We start from the raw sequence: 6,441 nt of genomic DNA, 5'->3' as shown, positions 1-6,441 counted from the left end.
ATGCCTCTTGGGAGAACAAGCGTCACGAAGAACAGTCCTACGACGCCTGTGGTTCATGGCACTTTCCACCTCGGAATTGGTGGCGGACAGTCTATCCGCATCCTCTGTCGGAGGAGCGCCCGACGCACGCCTCGTATTCGTTCCCGCCTCCGAATCCGGCCTTGGAGCCTGGCTGATGGAGGCGCGATTAGTAGCCTCTCCGGGTATAGTCCGGCGAGCGCTCTTTTTCCTAAAAAGAAGGCATGGGCGTTAGTATGCCTCTGAGAATAATGTCTTGGAATAAAGACGGCGCGCCGTACCGCTTCGCCGGTGTCTCAATCCAGACCGCGTGTCTTTTCAGCCCGCCTGGCCTCGCGGCCCCTTGTTGGCTAGTCGCCGCAGGCTCGGCCTTCCACCTCGAGGACCTCCCCTGCAAAACACGGTTGTTATACGGTAATCAAAAACACGCAGGGACGGATCCCTTTTCAAAGTATTGGGACTTCGGTCTCAGTTACCTGTGAGGCTGGAAGTAGCCCAGAGTAATCGGCCGTAATGGCCACCAAGGCGTTGTCATTGCTCAATTGGTAAAATACCCTATTGATCAGCTCCACAGATATGTCCGGATCCTCCTGGGAGGCCGGGTCAAGGGACCGTTCCGGGTCCTCGGGCTGTGGAGGGGGGTTGTTTATCTCCCTTACAGCCTGGCGTAGCTCCTGCATTGAAATCGCTAGGCTGAATACTTAACTATGGGAATATGAAACGGATGGGCGAGAAAAAGTCTCCGCTTACCCAGCTCGGAGGATTGTACATAGAAAATCCGCCCTGCGGGTTGACACGGAGAAATTCCTCCTCTTCTCCCTTGTACAAAGTGGATAAGATCTTTATTAAATCAGCAACCGATCCCGGCCTTTTACAACCGTAGCGGGTGGCGTCATCCTCCCCGTTGAAATCCCACATGGGGTGGCCTCTATACTGAAGCGGCTGCACCCCCCGCATAATACATGTGGCCATGACCTTGATCATGGTCAATTCGGATCGAGCTAACAAACTTATCCGACTCATCATGTAAAGAACGTCCATGTCGTCTTCCTCCAGGGAGCTCCGTGGACGCCAGCTTCGGCGCTTCTTCAAAGGAGCGTTGCCGAACTCAGGGAGGCCGATTCGAATAGGATCCAGGAGGGGGACGTCTTCTATATAAAACCATTCTAAAGGCCAGTCTTCGGACGTCTTCTTTGGGGTTCCAGACAGATATTCGGTCCCGGCAATACGCCACACTTCGGCTCTGCCCACTTGATATATTGACCCCTTCTGAGAACGGGGCACAAGGCAGAACAGCTTCTTCCACAGCGCGCAATGAGCCTCATAGCCCAAAGACAGCTCGCAAAGGGCTATGAATCCCGCGATATGCAATATGGAGGCAGGCGTAAGGTTGTGCAACTGGAGGCCGTAGAACTCCAGGAGCCCCCGGAGAAACGGATGAATTGGAAATCCGAGCCCTCTTACCAAATGAGGGACAAGGCATACCCGCTCTCCCTTGGAGGGATTGGGAAGGCTCTCCGCTTGCTCTCCGCCATTATAGGTGGCGAGCCCGGCTCGAACCGGGACGATGTACGCTGGGGGAAGAAATCCCTTAGTTTGAAGCATCACTAATTTGCTGTGCGGGACGGAATATCTCTCCCAATCTCCAGGATTGGGGCTAGGGGAGCGAGAGGAGGAGCTGCATCGACCGGCCATGATGGAATGGATCTCTGTCGGATGCGCTCCGATGAAGGCTCGCCAAGGGAGTATGGTGTGATTTGGATCTGAATTCTCGTCTTTTTAATAGGCAGCTCATTCACACAGCTAGGGGGGTAAATGTAAACACACCCTGGCTCTTCACATTCGCTCAACACGTGGAAAGTGGCCATTATTGGGCGTGGAGGCCAAGGAGCGCAACATTCACAAGAGGCCGAACACTATTTCAACAGGTACACGGAATTTGGAGAGGAACCCGCCTTGCAATGCCGAAGACAATACTACGCGCCGGACTCATTGTCATTGAAGCCTGGTTCAGGGGCTACTGAGGGAGTCCTGGATTAGGGGGTCTCCGGACAGCCGGACTATATCCTTTGGCCGGACTGTTGGACTATGAAGGTACAAGATTGAAGACTTCGTGTCGTGTCCGGATAGGACTCTACTTGGCGTGGAAGGCAAGCTAGGCAATATGGATATGGATATCTCCTCCTTTGTAACCGACCTTGTGTAACCCTAACCCTCTCCGGTGTCTATATAAATCGGAGGGTTTTAGTCCGTAGGACAACAGACAATCATACCATAGGCTAGCTTCTAGGGTTTAGCCTCTCTGATCTGGTGGTAGATCTACTCTTGTACTACCCATATCATCAATATTAATCAAGCAGGACGTAGGGTTTTACCTCCATCAAGAGGGCCCGAACCTGGGTAAAACATTGTGTCCCCTGCCTCCTGTTATCATCCGGCCTAGACGCACAATTCGGGACCCCCTACCCGAGATCCGCCGGTTTTGACACCGACAACAAGTAATTATCATTGTCAAGTTCTCGTGATTTTTTGGGACAATTGCCAAGATTCATTTTGAACAGGTTTTTGCATTTGTGTTTTTTGTAATATAGTTGCTTTGTTTTGGTAGACAATTGCTTGGATTATTTTGCTAGAAAATTTTTCATTTTGTGTCTTCTTTGTAATTAACTTGTTTTGGATTTTTGTTAGAATAGATAAGTTGCATGGGGAGGGGAGGGGGGGTAAGATAGCTGTCCACAAAGGATATTCAAGTTGGCCATACGTTTTTTCTGCCTAAAGTAGACAATCTAAATAGGAATGCTAGGGACAGTTGCTTGGTTTTGCTAGGACATTTTTTTCATGGTTGTTATTTAGTAATGCAGTTGCTTGAATTGGATGGTATAGTTGCTTGGTTTTGTAGGATAGTTGCTCGGTTATGCTAGAATAATTTTGCATTGCTGTTTGGTAATACATTTGCTTGGTTTTGCTATAAACAATTTTGCATTGCATTTTGGTATTACAATTGCTTGGATTTGCTAGGACAATTGCTTGGATTTTTTGCTAGGAATAGTGGCTTGGGATCTTGCTAGACCAGTTGTGTGGATTTCTGCTAGGGGGGCAGTTGCTTAGAGTTTGCTAGAACAATTGCTATATGCAGATGTATATAGTTTCATACACACACAAGATGAGTTGGACTTGCACACATTTTCTTGATTTTCTCATTTTACACAAACCAACCAATAGGAAACACACATGAGTTGCTTGTTGAATGCACTAGAATTGCACAAAAACACCCCAAAAATTGCTAATTTATTTATGTGAGACCCAAGTGCATAACAATATGAAAGTTATTGTCCTTGTTTTGCCTCCAATAGCCCCACCAGTGGTGAACTTAGACTTTTACATATGTAGCACTAAAGGTGCATCATGTTGTGTCTGTGGTTTTCTCATTTTTTACACAAACCAACCTAATAGGCAGTCTTACTGGGAAGAAATGAAATTGCTTTTCTATAACACTAAAGTTGCCTCCATCGTATCCAAAGTTGCCTCAAAAAAAGTTCGACGAAATCTATCTATATGAGATCTAGTTTCAAAGAACTTGTCGCGAGAAAGCCAACTGTGAAAACAAAATTGAATTTCGACACTTAAATCAGAAGTTAAAGTTTTTTAAACCTTTTGGATCCCTAAATAAATACACGCGAGGACATGGTTTCTTTTTTAGTGAATTGCGGCCGTCTGCGTCAGCTGTTCTTTTCCATATTTGGATGAATGCTAATTCCTACCAGTGGACGCTCGGGCGCTCGCTAGCCATATCCTATGTATACTAGTAGAATGTCCGTGCGTTGCTACGGGCGACAATCGAATCAAATAAATGATTAAGGTCATCTTCAAGGTTGAAGCAAATTTCTCCCTTATACGTCCAGGCGTGTTCGGAAATCAAACGAGCACCCAACGAGTTCCCCAAAATTCAACGGACAGTCTGAGCTCACCTAAATCTAGCCCATAGGTGGGGGACAAATGTGGTTGTCTAGACTATATGTCATGTTATCTCCAACATGCGGTCCCAGAAGAAAAACCCCACCCCACGACCCATCATTCCCTTTTCCCGGCGGAACCTTCCCTTTCCTCTAGATTTCCTACCGTAGCGGCATGTTTCTCGCTGGAGGCCTCTCTTTTAAGAATGGATGACGGCCACCTCACCTTTGCTATGACGCCCTCTATCCTTCGCACCGTACTTCCCCACAGACCACCAAGGAGGAGTCCACCGCCAACTGCCCCACTCTACACCCTGACCCCCTCCTCTGGTGTTCATACTGCTCTGCCACCACCATCAAGGAGGAGGAGGCATGGGCCACCCGTGATGCCCCCGCCCCCAATCAAGAAGGCAGATCAAATGCCCTAAAAACATGTGAAACCTAATAGACAAAAATCTAGCTGAAATATAGATATGAAAATCAAGAAAATATAACGAACAAAGAGAAAATTTAAATCGCACACCCGAGGGAATCAGGCTTCATGAGGCTGACATGACGACTTAAGCTTATCATTGTTATTCTAATATCTTAGAAATGGACGTTTTAAATGTCACACATCAAGAAATAGGAGTTCAGAATCCAGTTTATCCTTATAGTTGCATGTCATATAAGGATCGATAACCACCGAAAGATAAATATCAGGCGTAATTTACTAAAGTTGTCAATAATTAATCTGTATAGTGCGCAATATCTTGATAAGATCATGAAAAATAGCCAAACTGGACCCATTTATGAAACAACCACAACCAACTATCAAGAGCACAGAAACAACAAAAAAAGATTTGTATGCCATAAAGCTCATATAGGATATTTGCTCGATTTCTCCTCTCATAGTATGACCATGACATGCATTTACACTTCCATGTATCATGAATACTGTTCTACCACAGCTAGAGGCATCATTCAAAACACAACAACACCAATTTCTCTAGGGTATCCACTGAAGGCGAGAGCTATTTTATTATCTGAGGCATTTTGCTGAATATTCCGCATGGAAACATTAGACAGGTTGGGAGTTGAAGATCACTATGTTGTTAGGCACAATGATGATATCCAGTCACTTCCTTTCATCCGCACCAGAAATGACTTTCATAACGACATCAAGCAGGCCTTGATAGAATATCAATATGTAATTCTTATCTATATGCAGTGCATAGTTATAGAAGTTTCAAAAGCAGCAAACCATATGCAGAAAAATCATGGATGAGAAACCTTTCCAACAAACAACAATATCGAACTATAGATTTCATATTCCATTTTTAATGCCATTGATGCTATATATTTTTATTGCTTTCATCTAGACCAATTTTTTTCATAACAACATCCAAGCAGGTCGGGATAGAATATCAATACATAGTTTTTATCTATATTACATATCAGAGCATAGCTATACAAGTTACCAAAGAAACAAACCATATGCTAAAAAAATTCACGGATGAGAACCCACGGAAATTGCACCTCTGGTGCACCCACGATCGAAAACTTAGCAACACATTTTAAAAAAAATTCTGAAACTTTGTGGATGCGATTTTGACCAAATGTTTAGGTCCCTGCAAAATTTGGTGGCGAAATGATATCCGAGTAGCTCTACAAAAAAAAACAAAGTTTATGGTGAAAAAATGTGATCAGTAACCTCGGTGCAGAGTATCATCTGTATTTTGTTTTGTATGGAGATCATTTCTTGTTTTTTGGTGACCAAACTTTGCAAGCTACTAAAATATTAGCTTGTAATCACATCCACGAAGTTGGGTGCCACTACTTTCCCTTTTTGGTGCAAAATATGAATATTATGGCAAACCTCACCTGATCGGCCCATTCATGCTGCCGATCAATAATACATTGGGACGTTCAAGTTCAGCGGTACAAATACTGCTCCCATTATAAAAGGACGCGGCAGTGCAACCTAACACTGCACGCCTCTCTCTTGCATTTTCTTCTCATTCTTGGAACCTCTAGGGACATTGTGATCTTCCTAGAAATCTTCCTCACGACTCTCTGACTCGTCATCTGCAAATGCACAACCGAAATCATCAGAGACCCAGCTAGCAGGGTTAATACATATTAAATTTCATTAAGGGAAGATATAAGTCCTCTCCGCAGTCCCACTACCAACAACACGACTGGTGCACGCTACTGATGAACTCGCTGCAGCCGGCTCCGCAATGCAACCACAAAGCACCCGTTCGTCCCGGAGGGAACGAGATTAGCAATGCAAGATTAGTGTTTAAAAAGCTACTGAGAGGGTTAGGATGGGTAAAGATGGAAACCTACAAGAGCGGAGGGCGGCGGTACCTGGAGTGACTCAGATGGGAGGCGATGGTCGTCGCCCAAGGCCCAAGGCGGCACCAGAGGAGAAGGTCGAAGATGGCAAAAACCAGTAGCGAGCACACAACGTACCGGGGCGTCACAA

The sequence above is a fragment of the Triticum aestivum genome, chromosome 4A (assembly GCF_018294505.1).
Source record: "Triticum aestivum cultivar Chinese Spring chromosome 4A, IWGSC CS RefSeq v2.1, whole genome shotgun sequence".
Classification (NCBI taxonomy): Eukaryota; Viridiplantae; Streptophyta; class Magnoliopsida; order Poales; family Poaceae; genus Triticum; species Triticum aestivum.
The sequence above is the reverse complement of the archived record's forward strand: the minus strand, read 5'-3'. Positions refer to the sequence as shown.